Below are 24,823 nucleotides of genomic sequence, written 5' to 3' on the forward strand. Positions count from 1 at the left end.
TATTTTGGTAGATATCCACTACAAATTTATCCGTAGTTATAAATGATCTGAAATAATGAATGCCGCATCTAAAAAAATGGAACGGAACAAATGAATAATAAATAATAATAACAAGTTTTTATTATTATTATTGTTATTTATTAATATTAGTTAATATGGGTAGGTGACAATGTCAATGAGAAGGCACCAACATCCTTGAATACTGGATATGTATGTAAGGGAGAGAATTTGGTGGGACTTTAAGGGTGCCTGATATATAGAATAAAATGGTAATACACCAACAGTATTAAAATTATCAAAATTACATAGAGAATAAACAAATATTTTAAAACAGTAGAAATATTGGTTTAAACAGACATTACGCAGTTATGGATATACATCTAGTGAACAGATGTACAGAGGTCTTTCAGCAATAGTATCCCGACATGTTTTGCCCACCAGGGCTTCCTCAGGGGATGTTTGTTGAGAGACAGAGCTAAAGACAATATGAAAACATATAGAAAATGTGCCAATGCCCATCCAAATTTTACCCACCGACCCGTATATTACCTGCACACTGATGTCTGAGCCAATTGAAAAGTGGATACTGAGCTGCACACAAGAACCGGCCAAGGGGAAGCCAAGGGAAAGGCTTGGGGTCAATATCTACCCAGGGAAGAAAAGGAGTGAGAAAGGATTGAGAAAGGATGTTGATCCTTTCTCACTCCTTTTCTTCCCTGGGTAGGTATTGACCCCGAGACTTTTCCTTGGGTTCCCCTTGGCCGGTTCTTGTGTGCAGCTCAGTGTCCGCTTTTCAATTGGCCCAGACATCAGTGTGCAGGTAATATACCGGTTGGTGGGTAAAATTTGGATTGGCATTGGCACATTTTTCTGTATTTTTTCATAATGTCTTTAAATGAATTGTATTTTGTTCTTACGCAGGAATACATCTAGCTCTGTCTCTCAACAAACACCCCTGAGGAAGCCCTAGTGGGCGAAACATGTCAAGATACTATTGCTGAAAGAACTCTGTTCATCTGTTCACTAGATGTATTTCCATATCTGCGTAATGTCTGTTTAAACCAATATTTCTACTGTTTTTAAATATTTGTTTGTTCTCTGTGTAATAAATTTTGATAATTTTTACACTGTTGGTATATTACCAGTTTATTCTATATATTAGGCACCCTTAAAGTCCCACCAAATTCTCTCCCTTACATACATATTTATTAATATTACTTCATTCCATTCCATTTGTTTAGATTTGGCATTCATTTTTTGAGATAATTCGTAACTTGGGTTAAATTCGTGGACATTATGTTCACTAACAGCCAAATTTGAAAGGAGATTCCAATACCTAAAACTGAATAGTTATTTATTATTAGTTAGTTATTCTTTTTAATTTTCGGATTTTCTTTCTTATTTTCTGATTTTCAGATTTTTTTAATTTTTGAATTTACGAATTGCGAATTTACGCAGTGCACATGTCTAGCTTTTATGGGAGGACAAATTAAACACAAAGTCGCAAGAGAAACGGGAAAACTGGAAATTTCCGCCAATTTGGAAAACTCAAATTGCTTTGCAAATCAATGTAATAAATAGTTACGACGCAAGCTCGTTGTTTTTTTGACTGGTCGTTTCTGGGGGGGGGGCTATGTTTAAATTTTTTTTTTGTTTCAGAAAATTGGCCAATATTTTGGTAGATATCCACTACGTGAATCAACTCGAATAGAGCCAAATCTCACATGGTAGAGATGGTAATGGGTAGGTTCTTTATGTATTAAGGCACAAAGTCATTTGCAAAAAGCCGATGAATTGCTAAATGCAACTGGAAACTCTGTTTATTTGCAATAATGAAAAGCCCTTACCGGTTGGTTTGTCAGGTTTGTCAGGTTCCTATGAAGATCAGAGAGAATGAAAGTAACAGGATGTCATTAGAAGGTTTTTAAATGGTTTTCATTTAACGGTTTTGCTGCCAGAACCGTTTTTGCATTTTATTTTTTTGAACACATGTTTAAAAAAATAACTTTTAGGTCTGAAGATTACCTAAAACCTTCCAAAAGTTATATAATTTCTGAAAGCAGAAAGCCTGGAGAATAGCATTAGTGTGAAAGTTTATCAAGCGCAAAATTTCAGTGATCAATACACTGAAGTTAACCACTTCAATACTGGGCACTTATACCTCTTCCTGCCCAGACCAATTTTCAGCTTTCAGCGCAGTCGAAATTTGAATGACAATTGCGCGGTCATGTTACACTGTACCCAAAATAAATTTTTATCATTTTGTTCCCACAAATAGAGCTTTCTTTTGGTGGTATTTGATCACCTCTGGGGTTTTTATTTTCTGCTAAACAAATAAAAAAAAGACTGAAAATTTTGAAAAAAAAAAGGTTTTTTTTTGTTTCATTTACAAAACTTTGTAAATAAGTATGTTTTCTCCTTCACTGATGGGCACTGATGGGGCAGCAGTGACGGGCACTGATAAGGCGGCACTGATGGGCACCAATGAGGTGGCACTGATGAGATGGCACTGATGAGCAGCCGATCGGCTCTCCTCTACTCGCGTCTGACAGACGCGAATGAGGAAAAGCCGATCACCGACTCTTTCAGTTTACGCTGTGATCAGCCGTGATTCTGACGGAGATTCTTTACCTAGATCGGTGTTGCGGGGTGGCAAACGATCGCAACAACGATCACCACAATGCACACCCCTGGGGGCGCGCAGCGGCTCAATATCCTGAAGACGTCATATGACATCCGGTCAGGTTATTGAAACCACTTTGCCGCCGTCATTTTGCTATATGGCAGGCAGCAAGTGGTTAAGTTTAGAACACACAAACACATTACTTTTTTTATTATTTTTGGTAAAATACAAAAGATGAGGTTGTGCTAAGTATATAGATACCCAGCATATCCAGCACGACCCCCCCCCCCCCCCCGTGCGCGCGCTTGGCTCTGATAGACCCCCGGCACTTACCGCTGCACCAGGCAGCAGCTCCTCTCCAAGACTGTGCACCAGAGCGGCGGCGACCTTCACTCCAGCGTGTGTCTCCTCCGCTCCTCCTCCTAAGCGCCAGCCATCCAATAGGGTGGCCTGGTGCTTTGGCCAATCAGGAAAAAGATCTGACGCCCTGCCTCCTGATTGGCGGAGAGGAAGGTTGGTGTGAAAATAGTGAAAATTAATTAATTCGCTATCGTCACACAATTGGGTGGGATCAGGGCGCACTCTCTGCTCGCCGAGCCCACCCTATTTTGAGGCCTATTAGAGCCTCTGGCTTTAATCAGGTGCTTCAAAGAGTACCAACCCCTCCTGCCCCCCGCCATAGGAATCCATGCGTCCAGCGTCCTGAAAGGGGCCAGGCGCATGGATGGGGGGGCAGCGCCTGTGCGCCCACAGTGGACAGGCTGCCACTAGTGAAATGGTGACAAACTTCTGTACACCAAATTTTCTATAGGCAACGCTTTAAAAGCCCCTACAGGTCATCAGTTTAGAGACTAACGCTGGAGCATGGAGGAGCGCCACCTGCTGGATGATCTGCTAAATTAAAGAGCTTTTACTCTTCCCTAGACTAAACAAGCAAGTATCCCATGCAGGGCAGGTGCAGCCCCACTAAAAATGGGATTGTTTTCAAGTTTTGCCGGTCTTTGAAGCAGCTAAACTGTAAACACGAATAAAATTCACACATATATACAAGCGTCTTCAGGAGAATCAAACAACCACCAAAACTATTGGGGGGATTTAATATAAAATTCTATTACAATATTTAGCTCTAACGCTTTACTCACATTTCCCTGTCCAGGAGATGGTTCTGTGACGTAAACAATAAATATAAATTAGTCACGGTCAGGTTGTGATAACGTTTTGGGAACAGAATCCCCCCCAACATTATGAATAGTGACTGCGAACTGTTCAATGAAAATACCAGAGTATTCTATTATTTTATATTCTATTTTGTTTTATTCTAAATTATTCCATTCTATTCTTAAACTTTGTAGTCTGTTTTATTGGAATTTCTTTTCAAATTTGGCTGTTAGTGAACGTAACGAATACGAATTTATCCGAAGTTACGAATTATCCGAAATAACAAATGCCGCATCTAAACGAATGGAACAAATTAAAAATAAATAATACTAATAATAACAATAATAACAAGTTTTTATTATTATTATTACAGTTATTTATTATTATTAATTAATACCATTCATTTAGATAAACCATTCGTTTAAATACAGCATTCATTTTTTCAGATAATTCGTCATTTCGGATAAATTCGTATTAGTTATGTTCACTAACAGCCAAATTTGAAAGGAAATTTCAATACCTAAAATGTAATAGTTATTTATTATTAGTTAGTTAGTTATTCTTTTTGAATTTTCGGATTTTCTTTCTTATTTTCGGATTTACGAATTCACGAATTTAAGAATTGCGATCATAACGAATGACCTGAAAAACCAAAAAGAAAAAGAAAAAACAAAAACAAACACAAAACAAACAAATTTTTCGCCAGTGCACATGTCTATCTTTTATGGGAGGACAAATTAAACACAAAGTCGCAAGAGAAACGGGAAAACTGGAAATTTCCGCCAATTAGGAAAACTCAAATTGCGTTGCAAATCAATGTAATAAATAGTTACGACGCAAGCTCTGTGTTTTTTTGACCGGTCGTGTCTGGGGGGGGGGGGGGGGGGCGGGGGTTGGATTGGGCTATGTTCACATTTTTTTTTTTAGTTTCAGAAAATTGGCCAATATTTTGGTAGATATTGTATTAAGGTACAAAGTAATTTGGAAAAAGCCGATGAATTGCTAAATGCAACTGGAAACTCTGTTTACTTGCAATAATGAAAAGCCCTTACCGCCTGGGTTGCCAGGTTCCTATGAAGAACAGAGAGAATGAAAATAACAGGATGTTAGAAGGTTTTTAAATGGTTTTCATTTAACGGTTTTGCTGCCAGAACCGTTTTTGCATATTTTTTTTGCACACATGTTTGAAAAAAAAAACTTTTAGACCTGAAGATTACCTAAAACCTTCCAAAAGTTATATATTTCCTGAAAGCAGAAAGCCTGGAGCAGGGGCGGACTGACAACTCATGGGGCCCCCGGGCAATAGGAGATTATGGGGCCCCCAGGCAATCAGAGATTATGGGGCCACACAGTATACACACACACACAGTATACAATCACACAGTATACACATACATGTACACACAGTATACACAGTGTCCCTGGTCCATACTGTCTATTGGCTGTCCCTGGTCCATACTGTCCCTGGTTTTACTGAGGCTGGCAACCCTGATGGGGCCCCCTAGTGGCCCAGGGCCCTCGGGCAGTGCCCGAGTGGCTCAATGGTCAGTCCGCCCCTGGCTTGGAGAATATCAGTAGTGTGAAGATTTATCAAGCGCAAAATTTCAGTGATCAATACAATGAAGTTAACCACTTCAATACTGGCACTTATACCCCTTCCTGCCATTTTTTTGTAGAGGGTTTGAAGTGTTTGGGTATAACTTTATTTATTTTCTTTTATTTGTTTTATCACATAGGGGAACCAAAAGGCCTTTTGACTCCTGATTTCTCACCTTCACAGAAGCGAATGGAGTGTAGAGTGAGCTCCACTATCTTCTCTGACCACAGCAGATGGGAAATATGACATAATACACTTCACTTCCAGCTTCTTCCTAGGTGGGGAGATCAGCGAATGGACGTTCACTGGTCTTCCTCCCCTCTATCTAGGGGCACCCACCCAGGTTCCCAGATTGGAGCTTGTGGCTTAGAAAAACGGACCCCTGGTAGTGTGCCCCCCCATGACCCCCCACTACATTTCCCAAGCTCCACTATCGCACCTGCAGGCCAGGGAACCTAAATCCGGCTGTCGGTTGTCAGATATACAGCTGCCCGATCACTTGCACACATCCCCGGTACATTTACACCCCACCCATGCCCCTGCCACATTTCCCAGGCTTCGCTATCCCAACTGTAAGCTCAGGGCCCCCAAGCTGGCTGTTGGCTACCAGATGTACAGCTAACACCAGGGGTGTCAAACTCAATTTCATCACAGGCCGCATCAGCATTATGGTTGCCCTGAAAGGGCTGGTTGTAACTGTAAGACAAGATGTCAAACCCCCCCACATCAGAAGTCAAGAGCCCCCCGCCCTCCCTTTCATCACAGTGCACACCCCTTTACCTTGTGCTGTTGCCAGAAAGAAGCTGGGGGCAGAGCTGGGAAGCAGAAAGTGCAGGGTCTGGAGGAGGGCCAGAGGAGGGCAGGAATCAGATGCCAGAATCTGCTGAATGCTAAGACCAGGGGAGGCAGAGACAAGGGGGTGCTGCTAGACAGGGAGGTGCAAGATCTGTAGGAGGAGTTCTGTCCTCCTCTCTGCTGCTGACTGCTAAGGCGGGGGGGCAGAGATGAGCCTCTCTGTGGCTGCACATAGAGGAGCAGAATCTGTAGGAAGAGTTCTGTTCTCCTCTCTGCTGTCAACTGTTGAGACAAGGTGGGAGCAGAGAATAAGGGGGGCTGTCGCAGTGGTAGGAGAGTTGCGAGGGCCACATAAAATGGCCTGGCGGGCCGGATTTGGCCCAGAGCCTTGTGTTTGACACAACATTTGGAAAATACCCCCCCCACACACACACACACTCCCACCATGGGTCCCAGCTCTGTGCTCCCATCTGTGGGCCTGTGACGGGCACGGCGAGTGCTGCCGGGTAGAGGGGAGGGAAACCAATGAACATCCGTTTTGCTGATCTTCCTTATCTAGAATGAACATGGAAGGACCCTTCCAGGTTTGAATGTCAGTTCCCTCAGCCACTGTGCTCAGGAAGAAGCTTATGGAACATGATCCGTGCTCCATCAGCTTCAGTGGAAGTCTAATAGACTACTGATTTCTCATTAAATAGAACCTGTGACATAAAAATTTTATCACATAGGAGACCCAAAAACTAAGGTTTGGTAAAAAAAAAAAAAAAAAAAAAAAGGGTAAAAAAATGTAAGTTACACCCAGCCACTTACACTTCACAATCCCCCCCCCCCCCAAAAAAAAACAATCCCCCACACTCCAGCCATCTAAGGTCATTACATTGTCAAGACTGATGCAGGATCACTAACACTGGAGCATGGATGAGCGCCACCTGCTGGATGATCTGCTCATTTAAAGTGCTTTTACTCTCCCCTAGACTAAACAAGCAAGTATCCCATGCAGGGCAGGTGCAGCCCCACTAAAAATGGGATTGTTTTCAAGTTTTGCCGGTCTTTGAAGCAGCTAAACTGTAAACACGAATAAAATTCACACATATATACAAGCGTCTTCAGGAGAATCAAACAACCACCAAAACTATTGGGGGGATTTAATATGAAATTCTATTACAATATTTAGCTCTAACGCTTTACTCACATTTCCCTGTCCAGGAGATGGTTCTGTGACGTAAACAATAGATATAAATTAGTCACGGTCAGGTTGTGATAACATTTTGGGAACAGAATCCCCCCCAACATTATGAATAGTGACTGCGAACTGTTCAATGAAAATACCAGAGTATTCTTTTATTTTATATTCTATTTTGTTTTATTCCATTTTATTCCATTCTATTCTTAAACTTTGTAGTCTGTTTTATTGCAAATTGGAATTTCCTTTCAAATTTGGCTGTTAGTGAATGTAACGAATATGAATTTATCCGAAGTTACGAATTATCCGAAATAACGAACGCCGCATCTAAAAGAATGGAACGGAACAAATTAATAATAAATAATAATAATAATAATAACAATAATAACAAGTTTTTCTTCTTCTTATTATTGTTATCTATTATTATTAATTCATTCCATTCATTTAGATAATTTGTAACTTCGGATAAATTCGCATTCGTTATGTTCACTAATAGCCAAATTTGAAAGGAAATTCCAATACCTAAAATTTAATAGTTATTTACTATTAGTTAGTTAGTTATTCTTTTGAATTTTCGGATTTTCTTTCTTATTTTCTGATTTTTTAATTTTTGAATTTACGAATTGTGATCATAACGAATGACCTGAAAAACGAAAAAACAAAAACGAATGAAACGAAAACAAACACATTCTTCGGCAGTGCACATGTCTATCTTTTATGGTAGGAAAAAATTAAACACAAAGTCGCAAGAGAAAAGGGAAAACTGGAGATTTCCGCCAATTAGGAAAACTCAAATTGCATTGCAAATCAATGTAATAAATAGTTACGACGCAAGCTCTGTGTTTTTTTGACTGGTCGTTTCCAGCGGGGAGGGGCTATGTTTACATTTTTTTTTTTTTGTTTCAGAAAATTGGCCAATATTTTGGTAGATATCCACTACGAATTTATCCGAAGTTACAAATTATCTGAAATAACGAATGCTGCATCTACATGAATGGAACCAAACACTTTAATAATAAATAATAATAATAACAAGTTTTTATTATTATTATTGTTATTTATTAATAATATTTCATTCCGTTTAATTTGTTTAGATTCGACATTAATTTTTTGAGATAATTCGTAACGTTGGATAAATTCGTGGACATTATGTTCACTAACAGCCAATTTAAAAGGAAATTCCAATACCTAAAATTGAATAGTTATTTATTATTAGTTAGTTAGTTATTCTTTTTAATTTTTGGATTTTCTTTCTTATTTTCTGATTTTCTGGCTTTTGAATTTTTCGAATTTTTGAATTTATGAATTGCGATCATAACGAAAACGAATGAATGAAATGAAAACTAACAAATTTTTCGGCAGTGCACATGTCTAGCTTTTATGGGAGGACAAATTAAACACAAAGTCGCATGAGAAACGGGAAAACTGGAAATTTCCGCCAATTAGGAAAACTCAAATTGCATTTCAATTCAACGTAATAAATAGTTACGACGCAAGCTCTGTTATTTTTTGACTGGTCGTTTCCAGGTGGGAGGGGCTATGTTTAAATTTTTTTTTTGTTTCAGAAAATTGACCAATATTTTGGTAGATATCCACTACGTGAATCAACTCGAATAGAGCCGAATCTCAATTGGTAGAGATGATAATGGGTAGATTCTCTATGTATTAAGGCACAAAGTCATTTGCAAAAAGCTGAATCGCTGAATTGCCAAATGCAACTGGAAACTCTGTTTACTTGCAATAATGAAAAGCCCTTACCGGTTGGTTTGTCAGGTTTGTCAGGTACCTATGAAGAACAGAGAGAATGAAAGTAACAGGATGTCATTAGAAGGTTTTTAAATGTTTTTCATTTAACGGTTTTGATGCCAGAACCGTTTTTGCATTTTTTTTTGCACACTTGTTTAAAAAAAGAACTTTTTAGACCTGAAGATTACCTAAAACCTTCCAAAAGTTATATATTTCCTTAAAGTAGAAAGCCTGGAGAATAGCATTAGTGTGAAAGTTTATCAAGCGCAAAATTTCAGTAATCAATACACTGAAGTTAACCACTTCAATACCGGGCACTTATACCCCTTCCTGCCCAGACCAAGTTTCAGCTTTCAGCGCTGTCGCCCTTTGAACGACAATTGCTGACATTTGACACATTTGATCACCTCTGGGATTTTTATTTGCTGCTAAACAAAAAAAAAAAAAAAAAGACCAAAAATTTTGAAAAAAAAAATGTTTTTTTTTTTGTTTCATTTACAAAACTTTGTAAATAAGTATGTTTTCTCCTTCACTGATGGGCACTGATGGGCTGCACTGACAGGCACTGATAAGGCGACACTGATGGGCACCGATGAGGTGGCACCAATGAGGTGGCACTGATGAGGTGGCATTGATGGGCACTAATATGTGGCACTGATGGGGCACTGATAGGCGGCACTGATGGGCACTTATAGGTGGCACTGATATGCGGCACGAATGGGCACTGATAGGCGGCACGGATGGGTACTTATAGGCAGCACAGATGGGCACTGATCGGTGCTACGGATGGGCACTGATAGGTGGCACTGAAGTACTGTAATGTATGTCACTGATGGATGCCAATCAGTGCCAAACAATAATGCCTGCCAATCAGTGATGCCCATTGTGGGCAATGATTGCCATGCATTTTGGGCACTGATTGGCATTCGATGTGGGCACTGATTGGCATCCCTGGTGGTCTAGGGTGGCATACCTGGTGGTGACATCCCTGGTTGTCCTAGTGGCGTCCCTGGTTGTCCAGTGTGGGCATCCTCAGGGGGGGGGGGCTGCATTGATAATCGATCAGCACAGACCCCCCCATCAGAGGAGCAGCCGATCGGCTCTCCTCTATTTGCGTCTGACAGACGCAAATGAGGAAAAGCCGATCACCGGCTCTTGCTGTTTACACTGTGATTAACCGTGATTGGACACGGCTGATCACTTGGTAAAGAGTCTCCATGAGAGACTCTTTACCCAGATCGGTGTTGCGCGGTGTCAGACTGACACCCCGCAACAACGATCGCCGCGATGCACACCCCCGGGTGCACGCAGCCGCTCAATATCCTGAAGACGTCATATGATATTGGGTATTGAAACCACTTTGCCGCCGTCATTTTGCTATATGGCAGGCACCAAGTGGTTAGGTTTAGAACACACAAACACATTACTTATTTTTTTAATTTTTGGTAAAATACAAAAGATGAGGTTGTGCTGAGTAAATAGATACCCAACATGTCAAACCTTAAAATTGTGCACGTCAGTGAAATGCAGTGGCGACTGGTGCTCAAAATTTTTGGGGGGCGCAAACAAACTGAAAAATTCTGAAAAATACTTTAAAAAAAACATCAAATGCAGCCCCTGTGCCCATCATGTGCAGCCACTGTGCCCACCAAATACAGCCACTGTGCCAATCATATGCAGCCACTGTGCCAATCATATGCAGCCACTGTGCCCACCAAATGCAGCCACTGTGCCCAGCATATGCAGCCACTGTGCCCCCCCTCCACGCGCGCGGCTCTGACAGACCCCCGGCACTTACTGCTGCACCAGGCAGCAGCTCCTCAACAAGACAGTGCACCAGAGCGGTGGCGACCTCCGCTCCAGCGTGTGTCTCCTCTGCTCCTCTTCCTAAGCCCTAGGCATCCAATAGGGTGGCCTGGCGCTTTGGTCAATCAGGAAAAAGGTCTGATGCCCTGCCTCCTGATTGGCGGGGAGGAAGGTTAGTGTGAAAATAGTGAAAATTAATTAATTCGCTATCATCACACAATTGGGTGGGATCAGGGCGCACTCTCTGCACCCCGAGCCCACCCTATTTTGAAGCCTATTAGAGCCTCTGGCTCTAATCAGGTGCTTCAAAGAGTACCACCCCCTCCTGCCCCCCGCCATAGGAATCCATGCATCCGGCATCCTGAAAGGCGCCAGGCGCATGGATGGGGGGGCGGCGCCCGTGCGCCCACAGTGCACGTGCCGCCACTGGTGAAATGGTGACAAACTTCTGTACCCCAAATTTTCTATAGGCAACGCTTTAAAAGCCCCTACAAGTCATCAGTTTAGAGACTAACGCTGGAGCATGGAGGAGTGCCACCTGCTGGATGATCTGCTAAATTAAAGAGCTTTTACTCTCCCCTAGACTAAACAAGCAAGTAACCCATGCAGGGCAGGTGCAGCCCCACTAAAAATGGGATTGTTTTCAAGTTTTGCCGGTCTTTGAAGCAGCTAAACTGTAAAGACGAATAAAATTCACTCATATATACAAGCGTCTTCAGGAGAATCAAACAACCACCTAAATTATTGGGGGGATGTAATATAAAATTCTATTACAATATTTAGCTCTAACGCTTTACTCACATTTCCCTGTCCAGGAGATGGTTCTGTGACGTAAACAATAAATATAAATTAGTCACGGTCAGGTTGTGATAACGTTTTGGGAACAGAATCCCCCCCAACATTATGAATAGTGACTGCGAACTGTTCAATGAAAATACCAGAGTATTCTTTTATTTTATATTCTATTTTGTTTTATTCCATTTTATTCCATTCTATTCTTAAACTCTGTAGTCTGTTTTATTGGAAATTGGAATTTCTTTTCAAATTTGACTGTTAGTGAACGTAACGAATAGGAATTTATCCGAAGTTACGAATTATCCAAAATAACGAATGCCGCATTTAAACGAATGGAACAAATTAAAAATAAATAATACTAATAATAACAATAATAACAAGTTTTTATTATTATTATTACAGTTATTTATTATTATTAAATAATACCATTCATTTAGATACACCATTCGTTTAAATACAGCATTCATTTTTTCAGATAATTCGTCATTTCGGATAAATTCGTATTAGTTATGTTCACTAACAGCCAAATTTGAAAGGAAATTCCAATACCTTAAATGTAATAGTTATTTATTATTAGTTAGTTAGTTATTCTTTTTGAATTTTCGGATTTTCTTTCTTATTTTCGGATTTTCCGATTTTTTAATTTTCGAATTTACGAATTCACGAATTTACGAATTGCGATCATAACGAATGACCTGAAAAATGAAAAACAAAAACAAAAAACAAAAACAAAACAAACACATTTTTCGGCAGTACACATGTCTATCTTTTATGGGAGGACAAATTAAACACAAAGTCGCAAGAGAAACGGGAAAACTGGAAATTTCCGCCAATTAGGAAAACTCAAATTGCATTGCAAATCAATGTAATAAATAGTTACGACGCAAGCTCTGTGTTTTTTTGACTGGTCGTTTCCGGGGGGGAGGTGTGGCAGGGCTATGTTTACATTTTTTTTTTAGTTTCAGAAAATTGGCCAATATTTTGGTAGATATCCACTACGTGAATCAACTCGAATAGAGCCGAATCTCGCATGGTAGAGATGGTAATGGGTAGGTTCTCTATGTATTAAGGCACAAAGTCATTTGCAAAAAGTTGATGAATTGCTGAATGTAACTGGAAACTCTGTTTACTTGCAATAATGAAAAGCCCTTACCGCCTGGGTTGCCAGGTTCCTATGAAGAACAGAGAGAATGAAAGTAACAGGATGTCATTAGAAGTTTTTTAAATGGTTTTCATTTAACGGTTTTGCTGCCAGAACCGTTTTTGCATTTTTTTTGCACACAAAGAACTTTTAGATCTGAAGATTACCTAAAACCTTCCAAAAGTTATATATTTCCTGAAAGCAGAAAGCCTGGAGAATAGCATTAAGCTAAATTTTTATCATTTTGTTCCCACAAATAGAGCTTTCTTTTGGTGGTATTTGATCACCTCTGGGATTTTTATTTTCTGCTAAACAAATAAAAAAAGACCGAAAATTTTGAAAAAAAAATATTTTTTTTGTTTCATTTACAAAACTTTGTAAATAAGTAGTTTTTCTCCTTCACTGATGGGCAATGATGGGGCTGCACTGACGGGCACTGATAAGGCGGCACTGATGAAGTGGCACCAATGAGGTGGCACTGATGAGGTGGCATTGATGGGCACTGATGCTGGGCACTAATATGCGGCACTGATGAGGCACTGATAGGTGGCACTGATATGCGGCATGGATGGGTACTGATAGTCGGCACGGATGGGCACTGATAGGTGGCATGGATGGGCACTGATAAGTGGCACTGATGTACTGTAATGTATGTCACTGATGGATGCTAATCAGTGCCAAACAATAATGCCTGCCAATCAGTGATGCCCATTGTGGGCACTGATTGGCATCCATTGTGGGCACTGATTGGCATCCCTGGTGGTCTAGGGTGGCACACCTGGTGGTGACATCCAGTGGCGTCTCCAGCTTTCATATTTGGGGGGGCACATGGGGGGACAGGGACAAAAGTAGGGGGGCAACTATAAAATGCAATTATATATCTCCTGGGGCCCTTTACTACGATTCCACAATGGCCCTTTCACATGTTCCGCAGTGAGCTTCCTTCCTACTGTATTGGGGCCCCCCAGGGTGGCAGAAGACAGGAGATATATGTCATCAGCATACCAAGAAAATATAAGGGTCCAAAGCAGTGGGAGAACTATCAGGGTTGCAAAGGTTGTCTTGCCACCGGGCCCTGGTGTTCTGCCACTGTGGGGTTCCCCAGCCTTCTCTTGCTGTCCTGCCCCTACTATTGACTGCGCTGGTCTGGCATCTCTTGGAAATTATAAGCTGGTTCTCCTGTCCTAAGGATGGGAGAAATCAGTCTGTTTTTTCAGTAACTGAGAGTCCTGGTGGAGTCCTTCCTACAACTCGCTCTTCTCCCTGCCAATGAGGATGCAGGGGAAGGAGCAGATTGGGCGGCCGTGGTTGTGTGAGCACTCGCATTATGCAGCGAGCAGAGGGAGGGGGGAGGAATCACCCGCAGGAGCTGACTGGGGACGCTCTCCCTCTTAGACATTGCCTTTTTGTAAAAAAAAAAACTTTTTTAAATTGGGGGGGGCACATGCTGGGGCACAGCATAATGTTGGGGGGTCAGGGCCCCCTCTGGCTCCCCCCCTAGGGATGCCATTGGTGACATCCCTAGTGGTCCTAGTGGCGTCCCTGGTGGTCCAGTGTGGGCATCCTGATAATCGATCAGCACAGACCCCCCGTCAGATGAGCAGCCGATCGGCTGTCCTCTACTCGCGTCTGACAGACGCGAATGAGGAAAAGCCGATCACCGGCTCTTTCTGTTTACACTGTGATCAGCCGTGATTCTGACGGAGACTCTTTACCTAGATCTGTGTTGCGGGGTGTCAGACTGACACCCCGCAACAACGATCGCCGCGATGCTCGCCCCTGGGGGCGCGCAGCGGCTCAATATCCTGAAGACGTCATGTGACATCCGGTCAGGTTATTGAAACCACTTTGCCGCCGTCATTTTGCTATATGGCAGGCAGCAAGTGGTTAAGTTTAGAACACACAAACACATTACTTTTTTATTATTTTTGGTAAAGTACAAAAGATGAGGTTGTGCTGAGTAAATAGATACCCAACATGTCAAACCTTAAAATTGTGCACGTCAGTGAAATGCAGTGGTGGCTGGTGCTCAAAGTTTTTGGGGGGCGCAAACAATTGCAGCCTCACTGTGCCCATCAATTGCAGCCACTGTGCCAGCAAATGCAGCCACTGTGCCAATCAAATGCAGCCACTGTGCCAGCAAATGCAGCCACTGTGCCAGCAAATGCAGCCACTGTGCCCATCATATTCAGCCACTGTGTCCATCATATGCAGCCACCTTGCCAATCAAATGCAGCCTCTGTGCCCATAAAATACAGCCACTTTGCCATCAAATGCAGCCCCTGTGCCCATCATATGCAGCCCCTGTGACCATCAAATGCAGCCCCTGTGCCCATCAAATGCAGCCCCTGTGCCCATCATATGCAGCCACTGTGCCCAGCATATGCAGCCACTGTGCCCAGCATATGCAGCACCCCCAGTACGTGCGGCTCTGACAGACCCCCGGCACTTACCACTGCACCAGGCAGCAGCTCCTCTCCAAGATAGTGCACCAGAGCGGCGGCGACCTCCGCTCCAACGTGTGTCTCCTCCGCTCCTCTTCCTAAGCGCCAGGTACCCAATAGGGTGGCCTGACGCCTTGGCAAATCAGAAAACAGGTCTGATGCCCTACCTCCTGATTGGCGGGGAGGAAGGTTAGTGTGAAAATAGTGAAAATTAATTAATTCGCTATCGTCACACAATTGAGCGCACTCTCTGCTCGCCGAGCCCACCCTATTTTGAAGCCTATTAGAGCCTCTGGCTTTAATCAGGTGCTTCAAAGAGTACCACCCCCTCCTGCCCCCCGCCATAGAAATCCATGCGCCTGGCGTCCTGAAAGGGGCCAGGCGCATGGATGGGGGGACGGTGCTTGTGCGCCCACAGTGCATGGGCCGCTACTGGTGAAATGGTGACAAAATTCTGTACCCCAAATTTTCTATAGGCAACGCTTTAAAAGCCCCTACAGGTCATCAGTTTAGAGACTAACGCTGGAGCATGGAGGAGCGTTACCTGCTGGATGATCTGGTAAATTAAAGTGCTTTTACTCTCCCATAGACTAAACAAGCAAGTATCCCATGCAGGGCAGGTGCAGCCCCACTAAAAATGGGATTGTTTTCAAGTTTTGCCGGTCTTTGAAGCAGCTAAACTGTAAACACGAATAAAATTCACACATATATACAAGCGTCTTCAGGAGAATCAAACAACCACCAAAACTATTGGGGGGATTTAATATGAAATTCTATTACAATATTTAGCTCTAACGCTTTACTCACATTTCCCTGTCCAGGAGATGGTTCTGTGACGTAAACAATAAATATAAATTAGTCACGGTCAGGTTGTGATAACGTTTTGGGAACAGAATCCCCCCCAACATTATGAATAGTGACTGCGAACTGTTTAATGAAAATACCAGAGTATTCTTTTATTTTATATTCTATTTTGTTTTATTCTATTTTATTCCATTCTATTCTTAAACTTTGTAGCCTGTTTTATTGGAAATTGGAATTTCCTTTCAAATTTGGCTGTTAGTGAATGTAACGAATATGAATTTATCCTAAGTTACGAATTATCCGAAATAACGAATGCCGCATCTAAATGAATGGAATGGAACAAATTAATAATAAATACTACTACTACTAATAATAATAATAATAATAACAAGTTTTTATTATTATTATTGTTATTTATTATTATTAATTCATTCCATTCATTTAGATACACCATTCGTTTAAATACGGCATTCATTTTTTCAGATAATTCGTAAGTTCGGATAAATTCGTATTTGTTATGTTCACTAATCGCCAAATTTGAAAGGAAATTCCAGTACCTAAAATGTAATAGTTATTTATTATTAGTTAGTTAGTTATTCTTTTTAATTTTCGGATTTTCTTTCTTATTTTCGGATTTTAAGATTTTTTCATTTTCGAATTTACGAATTCATGAATTTACGAATTGCGATCATAACGAATGACCTGAAAAAATGAAAAAAAAACACAAAAACGAATGAAACGAAAACAAACAAATTTTTCAGCAGTGCACATGTCTATCTTTTATGGTACGACAAATTAAACACAAAAGTCGCAAGAGAAACGGGAAAACTGGAAATTTCCACCAATTAGGAAAACTCAAATTGCATTGCAAATCAATGTAATAAATAGTTATGACGCAATCTTGGTGTTTTTTTGACTGGTTGTTTCCGGGGGGGAGGGGCTATGTTTACATTTTTTTTTTTTTGCTTCAGAAAATTGGCCAATATTTTCGTAGATATCCACTATGTGAATCAACTCGAGTACAGCCGAATCTCGCATGGTAGAGATGGTAATAGGTAGTTTCTCCATGTATTAAGGCACAAAGTCATTTGCAAAAAGGTGATGAATTGCTAAATGCAACTATAAACTCTGTTTACTTGTAATAATGAAAAGCCCTTACCGTATGGGTTGCCAGATTCCTATGAAGAACAGAGAGAATGAAAGTAACAGGATGTCATTAGCAGGTTTTTTAATGGTTTTCATTTAACGGTTTTGCTGTAAGAACCGTTTTTGCATTTTTTTTTTTTTTGCACACGTTTAAAAAAATAAATTTTAGGCTTGAAGATTACCTAAAACCTTCCAAAAGTTATATTTTTCCTGAAAGCAGAAAGCCTGGAGAATAGCATTAGTGTGAAGGTTTATCAAGCGCAAAATTTCAGTAATCAATACACTGAAGTTTAGAACACACAAACACATTACTTTTTTATTATTTTTGGTAAAATACAAAAGATGAGGTTGTGCTGAGTAAATAGATACCCAACATGTCAAACCTTTAAAATTGTGCACGTCAGTGAAATGGTGACAAACTTCTGTGCCCCAAATTTTCTATAGGCAACACTTTAAAAGCCCCTACAGGTCATCAGTTCAGAGATAAGTGTCAATAATTATATATTATCCTTTAGTCTAGAGCAGTGATGGCGAACCTTGGCACCCCAGATGTTTTGGAACTACATTTCCCATGAGGCTCAGGCACTCTGCAGTGTAGTTGAGAATCATGGGAAATGTAGTTCCAAAACATCTGGGGTGCCAAGGTTCGCCATCACCGCTCTAGGATGTGCAGGGATATGAAACGTGTATAGCGCAATCAACATTTTCATATGAAGGTGCCCTAGACTTGTGCGGTTACATTTGTATCTGGGGGTCAGGGGGGTCCAACATTTTTTATTTATTTTTTTTTTTATATTTGTTTTATCACATAGGGGACCAAAAGGCCTTTTGACCCCTGATTTTTCACCTTCACGGAAGCGAATGGAGTGTACCGTGAGTTCCACTATCTTCTCGGACCACAGCAGATGGAGAATATGACAGCTGAATCTGGAAATTATGTAATACACTTCACTTCCAGCTTCTTACTAGGTGGGGAGATCAGCGCATTGGACGTTCACTGGTCTTCCTCCCCTCTATCTAGGGGCACCCACCCAGGTTCCCAGATTGGAGCTGGTGGCTTAGGAAAACAAGTTGGGGGTGTACGAGGGAGGAATGTACTAGGGGTGTGTTTGAAGGAAATCAACAGGCAGATGTTGAGCTATCCAATCACTTTTATCTGACAACATTTACACAAAGATGGGAGAGTGTATAAAGCCTCCAGCAGCCCCCCTCCCCCGCCCTGCTGCTGCTGATAGATACCTAATGTCTGTGGAAGCAAAAGGGTTAAAGTGTGTTTGTAGCCTACCATTGGTAGCATATCACCCATGTGCCAGATCACGGCCTTTTGACTAACGCCGGTTGCATATTGGCATGCATCCCTGACCCATTCCCTTTTGGTGGCCGATGCTGTGACTTCTATCATCTATCTTGTTCAGGAGAATATCAATGTTCTTCCTTGCTCATTGTCAACCCAGATTGCCTAACTCTGTTCTTATCTCTCAATTGCTAACCTTGTTCATCTCAGTGATTCATGTCTGCCGTCTGCCTCAACACATGTTTGGGCTTTGACTACTCTTGCTTGCCGCCTGGCTTGACCTCAAGCTGAACCTCAGCCAGCTTTAGAACTGTTTACCTGTCTCCACATTGCAGGACACCCCTGCTCCTGTGGCCTCTTGGTGGTGGGTTTCTGAGGGCCACAACCTGGGGACATCTGGCAGCAAAGCAGCCCAAAGGCCATTAGGTTCACTGACCCATCACGTTTAGTGGGAGGCTCTGGTGACCATGACCCCAGCCCAAATCTCAACAATTTATAGAACTGTTTACCTGTCTCCATATTGAAGAACCGCCCTACTCTTGCACACCCTTGATGGTGTTATTCTGAGGGCTGCGACTGGGTGACATCTGGCAGCAAAGCAGCCCAGAGGCCATTAGGTTCACTGACCCATCACGCCTATTGGGGTGCTCTGGTGACTTTGACCCCAGCCTGAATCTCAACAATCAGTAGAACTCTTTACCTGTCTCCACATTGCAGGACCACCCTGCTCTTGCAGGCCCTTGATGGTGCTATCCTGTGGGCTGCAACTGGGGGACATCTGGCAGCAAAGAAGCCCAGAGGCCACTGGGGTCACTGACCCATCACATCTAGTGAGGTGCTCTGGTGATCTTGGCTCCAGCCTGAATCTCAACCATCTATAGAACCATTTACCTGTCTCCACATAGCAAGACCACCCTGCTTTTGCAACCTCTTGATGGTGCTATCCTGAGGGCAGCAATTGAGTGACATCTGGCAGCAAAGCAGCCCAGAAGCCGCTGAGGTCACTGGCCCATCACTTCTAGTGGGGTATCTGGTGAAGACCACAGTATCACTTAGACTTCATACCTAAGGTGATCCCACGTCACCTGCCAGGGGTGTCATCCATAATAGTTTTTTGGCACAATATTCACATATCAGTTGGACACTGTTGCAATGAAAGGAACTAAAAGTGATAATTGACTGCATTTACTGATTTCCGTAATTATTTTTATTGGACAAAAAAGAAGGCGTGTTGGTTGAAGGGGCAGACCAGATCTTTTGACGCATCACAGTCAGACATTGGATATAAGGGCACCCACCCCAGGTATGGTAGCTTCTGGGGAGCTTTTGAAGATGCTTGAATGTAAGTAAAACATTTATTCACATACACACAACACAAAGTAGCTGCTTTACTATATTGACAGATGATATAAGAAATACAATATTCCTTTGTTGGAGATCAGAAAACCCCCCCATCAAAATGTGGTTCTCTAAGGTAAACGAATTGAGAGATATGGAGGATCTCACAGCTACCTTCCATAACCGGGGGGAGACCTTTCCGAGAGACCTGGCGACCCTGGAACCACTTTGAATACACTAACACATATATACAGGAGGTGGAAAAAACAAGCTAGCCTCTCCGGATCCGACTCTACCCCCTGGGCGAGAGGCCCTCTACGCCCTCTCTTTCTCTTCCTCTATCCCCCTACACCCAGCTCCTCCTACTCTGGGGTCATCTACTCCCAACATCTACCCCCACTTGGGTTGTTCCCTGGTCTTACCCCCCCCCTTTTTCTTAGTTATTTTTGGAGACCCAGTGATGGGATACGCCTCTCAGATATGAAGTATATCCTGATTTATATCCTGCTTCCATATTGCCCCATCCCTGGGATTCTTAGGTCCAAGGGAAGTACTACCTCCCGCTACGCTACCTGAAAATCCTAAGCTAAGTTACTCCATTCTATTGTATGTTATATACTTTATTTTACTTCGTCTCACTGTTTTGTGTATTAAAGCACATAAGCCTTGATCCTCTCTATAAATGTATGATAGACACCCCAGACAGGTGTTCTAATATTTCCCCACTATATCCAAAACTTCAATTTCCCCACTATATCCAAAAATTAAAAAAAAAAAAGGCTTAAAAAACACTTTAAGTGCTGACTTCTTTAAGAAAAAAAGGTTACACATCTTAGCGACATTTACATTTTTGGAATAAATATTATTAGGAAAAAAAATATCATGAGATAAAATTCATAAAATGCCTTCATTTAGTATGTATGATAAGTGAAATAACTCATCCGTCTTAGTAAATTAAGCCTTATGTACTTACACTGCTTGAACCACCAACAGAATGGCCAGGTCCCTCTGGAATGAAACACAATAAATGAACATAATTCACACTGACATCACTAACAGTGCTTGAAATGGGAACTTCAGGCTCATACATAAAAATACCATTTAGGTCCAGAATGCATTCCTTTAGAAATCAAAATTCTACCTTTTTGAGCTCTTTGTGCAGTTCTTGATTATGAGTTTGAAGAATTTGGGTGACCTTTACAGGCCACTCCTCTAAAAACGTTCAGTTTTTGGTAGAACTTGGTAAGTTAAGCATATTTAAACCCAAAACCAAAAATATAATGTATTGCAGCTTGCCAGTCCTTAGATGTGGTGGCACTTTTTCACTGGACACATTCTGCGCCCATTGAGACTGTGGCACCCTCAGCCCCACCTTGGACAGAGATTTTCCAGCTCGCGGGACAACATTCCAAGTGCCAGCAGACAGAGAGTGGTAGTCACTGGGGGTTGGTTGGCTCCGCAGATAATTCTTTCCGCAGTCCAACAGCCAAATAAAGGAATGGGCAGGGAACTCTGCTGCTAATTGGGAGGCTGTATGTTAGTGCTGTCACCCCACAACAGAAAGTGCTGTTACTGGCACAATCTTTAGGTAAGAAACTTTGCAACAGATTCACAAAATAATTATTTGCTTAAAGGGTAACTCCTCTTTCGTGGAGGAAAAAAATTGCAAATAAAGAAAAAATAATACAGCGCATATAATTGCGACACTAATCATATTGTAATTGAATGTTATTAAAAATGACCTTTCCTTTTCAATCTGCGGCCGTTCTAATTTTTCTGAGAATCCTTTGCAATATGGCTACCTGGAGTTTTTCTGTACACAGAGTGTGTACTGACCACTCCCCAGAAACATAATTTCCTGCTTGTGTGATTGGCTCACCAATTTTCCAAGAAGTCTGCCTAAGATACAATTCAGATTTCAGGCATCCCCTGCCACAAAAATGTCATTTTTTGGAGAGATACTTTCAATAGGAACACGTCGAAAGGGATGCAGGCCCAGGAGATTTCTTCATTAATGTTCTGGAGCTGCACAGCTGACAGTTAATTATAAAAAAAACACTCCCATTAGACTCACTCAGTACAGAGGCACAGAGAAACACAGAGGGATTTCTTCAGAATAACAAAAGGTAGGAATCTGCAACAAAGTTTGTTATAGTCCTTGCAATGTACATCGATCACCCAGAGGGGAATGTTTTTTTTCTCAACAAAAGTAGAGTTACGCTTAAAAAAAAACTGCATACAGTGAGTCATGGTACCAAACTGAAAAAAAGTTTCTGGGTTTAAATATACTTTAAAATGGGTTAGAAGAATGAGAACTGGATAAAGCTTTGTTTCACTTTATATAAAGAAATAACTTACCATTTGATTCTGTGCCTGTTTTAAATGAAGTATAAAAAAAAGGAAATAAAGTAAGTATGAATTGAGAAGAGCTCCAAGCATGGTTAATGTGGTTCTAATACCAAAAGGTTTTGTTACCTCCATTAAGGTAAGTAAATCATTCCACTAGTTAACCCCCCCCTCGGTAAATATTGGTCCTAGATAGGTCCAGCGCTGTGCCCATCTGCAGCAGCACTGACCTCTCTCCCTGCTCTCACAGGCACAGAGGCAGCAGCAGGAGCCACTGGCTCCTGCTGCTGTCAATCAAATCCTGTCAGGAAGTAGTAGGTTATGCTTAAAAAAAACTGCATACAGTGAGTCATGGTACCAAACTGAAAAAATGTTTCTGGGTTTAAATATACTTTAAAATGGGTTAGAAGAATTAGAACTGGATAAAGCTTTGTTTCACTTTATATAAAGAAATAACTTACCATTTGATTCTGAGCCTGTTTTAAATGAAGTATAAAAAAAAAAGGAAATAAAGTAAGTATGAATTGAGAAGAGCTCCAAGCATGGTTAATGTGGTTCTAATACCAAAAGGTTTTGTTACCTCCATTAAGGTAGGTAAATCTTTCCACTAGCTTACCCCCCCTCCTCGCTAAATATTGGTCCTAGATGGGTCCAGCTGCAGCAGCACTGACCTCTCTCCCTGCTCTCACAGGCACAGAGGCAGCAGCAGGAGCCACTGGCTCCTGCTGCTGTCAATCGAATCCTGTCAGGAAGTAGTAGGTGTTGGGGCCAAGCCATGCTGTGGGTGTCTATAGACACAAATAGTCCAGCTCGGGAGTGCGCCCGCACGTGTGCTCTCATTGCAAGAGGCTTGGGGATAGGGAGAAGAGTAGGAGTGGAGAGCGCCAGCAGGGGACCCCAGAAGAGGAGTTAAGGGGCCACCCTGTGCAATACTATTACACAGGACAGGTAGGTATAAACCTCTTTTTATTATATGAGCCTGACTATCTCTTTAATATCACTTGTACTTCCCAACTGATAGATGCAGAGGGTGCCACGGTTGAAGGTGCTAGAAGGTAATTAGTATAGCCGCCAAATTATTATTATTAGAAATTTACAGGATTCATATAGTGCCAACAGTTTGCACATCACTTTAAAAGTTGGTATAAGACAGTTACAAATACAAGAGCGATCAAAGGGCCCTGTTCACTCAAGCTTACAATCTAAAAGGGAGGGTCATGTGATACAAAAGGTAATAATTGTTAGGGATGGGCTGATGAAGAAAGAAGAAAAGTTTGTGGATGTAGCTGAGGGTAGAGTTGTGGAAAGCTTTGTATTTTGAATGTTATTTGTTCGTGAGCCGAAGCCAATGGAGGGATTGGCAGAGAAGGGTATATTCTAAACCAGGGGTCTCCAAATTGCGGCCCGAGGGCCAGATGTGGCCCTTTGCTTGCCTTTATCTGGCCCTTGGGGCACTATTCCTTCCACTAATGCAGGGCACCCTTTAAAATTATAGCCAATCTCAAGGCACCTTTTAAAATTATGGACAGTCTCAAGGCACCCCATTCTAAAATGTAAAAAATGATTCTAATAGTTTTAAATAATGCAGCAACATCCACACATAGTACACCTAAGCAAACCTGCCTAAGCAAATACACTTTAAGGGGGGGCTCTGTGCAGACTCTGATGTAAGGGGGGCTCTGTGCAGACTCTGATGTAAGGGGGACCTCTGTGCGGACTCTGATGTAAGGGGGAACCTCTGTGTGGACTCTGATGTAAGGGGGGACCTCTGTGTGGACTCTGATGTAAGGGGGGACCTCTGTGTGGACTCTGATGTAAGGGGGACCTCTGTGTGGACGCTAATGTAAGGGGGGGCTTTTTGGGGACCCTAATGTAGGGGGAGGCTCTCTGGGGATCCTGATGTAATTGGAGGCTCTCTGGGGACCCTAATGTAGGGGGAGGCTCTCTAGGGACCCTGAAGTAAGGGGGGGCTCTCTGGGGACCCTGATGTAGGGGGAGACTCTCTGCGGACCCTGATGTAAGTAGGGAGGCTCTCTGGGGACCCTGATGTAAGGAGGGGCTCACTGAGGACACTGATGTAAGGGGGGCTCTCTAGGGACCCTGATGTAAGGAGGGGGTTTGGGGACCCTGATGTAAGGGGAGGCTCTCTGGGGACCCTAATGTAGGGGGAGGCTCTCTGGGGACCCTGATGTAGGGGGAGACTCTCTGAGGACACTGATTTAAGGGAGGCTCTCTGGGGACCCTGATGTAAGGGGAGACTCTGTGCAGACTCTGATGTAAGGGGGGGCTCTGTGCAGACTCTGATGTAAGGGGGGTCTCTGTGCAGACTCTGATGTAAGGGGGACCTCTGTGTGGACTCTAATGTAAGGGGGGCCTCTTTGCGGACTCTGATGTAAGGGGGGCCTCTGTGTGGACTCTGGTGTAAGGAGGACCTCTGTGTGGACTCTGATGTAAGGGGGAACTCTGTGTGGACTCTGATGTAAGGGGGAACCTCTGTGTGGACTTTGATGTAAGGGGGAACCTCTGTGCGGACTCTGATGTAAGGAGGAACCTCTGTGTGGACTCTGATGTAAGGTGGAACCTCTGTATGGACTCTGATGTAAGGGG

Source organism: Aquarana catesbeiana, linkage group LG11 (genome assembly GCF_042186555.1).
Source record: "Aquarana catesbeiana isolate 2022-GZ linkage group LG11, ASM4218655v1, whole genome shotgun sequence".
Classification (NCBI taxonomy): Eukaryota; Metazoa; Chordata; class Amphibia; order Anura; family Ranidae; genus Aquarana; species Aquarana catesbeiana.